A 2,195-nucleotide genomic window follows, 5' to 3' on the forward strand; every position below is an offset into this window, starting at 1 on the left:
GGGAAATGAGAGGACTGAATGAGAACATCAGTGACTTAGAACTGTGTCCAGTGCATGGGACTTTCTGACTGAGAGGCTTGGACAAGGAAGGACCCATGAGGTCCAGGGCTGGCTCAGCCAAGAACTGAGAGAATGTTCTCCTGCCCAGGCCTCAGTTCCTCCACCTGCAACGCCAGAGGGTGGAGTTTTTAGTCTCCTCGCCTCCTTCCCTCATCCACCCTAGCTTCTCTCCCAGCAGCTCTGGGGGTGAGTGGTTCCTCTCTCAACCTTCCCTGGGTGCCTGCCAAGTGCTGGGTGCTTGACCACTTTTTAGGAAAACAACATGAAGTCAGGGTCATCAGCCCTCCCTACAGATGAGGAGACTGAGGCTTACCCCAGAGGTCGTTTAGCCATAAAGGCAGAGCTGGGGTTTGGTCTCCCATCCTGTGAATCCCGAGCCTGCTGCACCTTTGCCTTGAGCCTCTTGGTCACTCTGTCCTGGCCCCATTTAGACAGGGCCTCGTCTGTCCCCCACTGCCACTGAGCCCTTCTCCACAACCTTACCCAGTTCACACCCTTATGGTCTGTGTGCCCTTGCAATGGCCTCTCTTTGGGTAACACATGTATATAAATTTAATTTTGTGAACTGGACCCCTTACAAGCATCATGTGTCCTTTGCACGTGATGGGCCCAAGCTGGAGTCACTACATGGAGAATCCTTCTGCAAAGTGGTGAGCATTAAATACCTGAAGGTGCTTAAAACTGAGTCCTTGCTTTACATATAGGGACAATGGGGCCCAGGCAGAAGGCAAGAAGACCCCAGAATCCACATAGCCACCTGCGAAAGTCTTGAACAACACAAACCCGGCCTGTGTGGTTCTCTTTGACTCTGCCCTGGGAAGCTTCGGGATTAATGAGCTGCTTCTGTTTCTACACTAAGCCCATGTGCCGGGAGCCACAGAGGTCATGCCACGTCCCTGACGTCACACGACCAGAAAGTGGGGTAGCGGGTGCTCTGTTCTTTTCTCATTCTGTGCTGCTGCCTCTCTGGGCTGTCAAAGAGGATAATAAACCCTTCCTAGACCTCCCAGGCAGATTTTGAAGCTAAATTGAGATAATAGAAGCTACAAAGTTGGGTAGACATGGAGCTCATTGTTATTGACAAAAGGCTTGAATGGGGAGAAATACCTAAGGAGGTTCTGAAGAAGACACTGGGGGCTGAAGGTGGTAATGTGGCACCTGGGAGACCCAGCAGGACCAGTGCTGGGAGGAAATTAACTCATCGCCTGCCAGACAAGGCGTGCCCAGCTTTGCTCCAAGAGTCCCCCAAATAAGGTGAGTTAATGATTCTCAAATGTCTTTTATGTTTCAGGCATTTTAGTAAAAGCTGGGCTTTTTTTCATTATTAATTGTTCTTAATAGTGACATTAGCCACATTTAGAGCCTGTACGATGTACCTGGCACAGCCTCTGCCCTTTACATTAAAAAAAAAAAAAATTACTACCCACTGCAGCTCTGTGACACAGGGATTATTATCCCCATTCTCCTGGCAGAGGGAACAGTGGCTCAGATCCCAGTGAGTCATTGCCCAAGGTTACCCAGCAGGCAAATGGGGGAGGTAGGACTTGACTTGGGCTCCGACCAGTTCTCAAGCCCTCATTCTACTTAGTGGCCCCTCCATGGTAAACTTTCTCTCTTGGGGCCAACCTGGGTGGTGGGCTAAAGGTGAGGTAGTTCTCAGATACCGATGGCCGCCAGAGTCATTCCAGACCCAGGCTCCACACAGCCTCAGAGGCAGGAGGTATACATGTGGTGCTAAGCCCCGAGGCTGGTGTTGATGCCCTCTTCTCACCTCCCTGCTGGGCTCTGACCATGTCCAGGACTGAAACTCTCTTGAGCTCTCAATGTCTCTCGTCCTTGAAATAAACTGTCCATTCATTTTGCTGAGCCAGCCTCCGAATCTCTCCCTCTTGTGACCACAGATTGTTCTAGGCTCTGTGTTGCCAGCAGACAACAGTTAAATTCCTGGGGCTGTCCTTAGGAGCCCTGGACACTCTGGCCCCACCCTGCTACCCATCACTGTCCACACATACCCACACTTCAGCCAGCCACACTGGGTGCCCCTCCCTTTTCCAGCCAGGCCAGGCCTGGCTGTTTCTTCTTTCTGGAATGTCCTTTCCTTGCTTCTCCTCTGAGAATATTCCCATGCAACCTGC

General features: G+C 51.3%; 1 protein-coding gene across 1 annotated transcript in view; it reads right to left on the reverse strand.

Annotated features, from left to right (window-relative positions):
* Positions 1 to 2,195, reverse strand: part of CYTH4 (cytohesin 4) — a 21,997-nt gene that overhangs the window by 8,773 nt on the left and 11,029 nt on the right. The window lies entirely within an intron of this gene.

Source organism: Otolemur garnettii, unplaced genomic scaffold, assembly GCF_000181295.1.
Source record: "Otolemur garnettii isolate 467f Iridium unplaced genomic scaffold, OtoGar3 scaffold00007, whole genome shotgun sequence".
NCBI classification, from domain to species: Eukaryota; Metazoa; Chordata; class Mammalia; order Primates; family Galagidae; genus Otolemur; species Otolemur garnettii.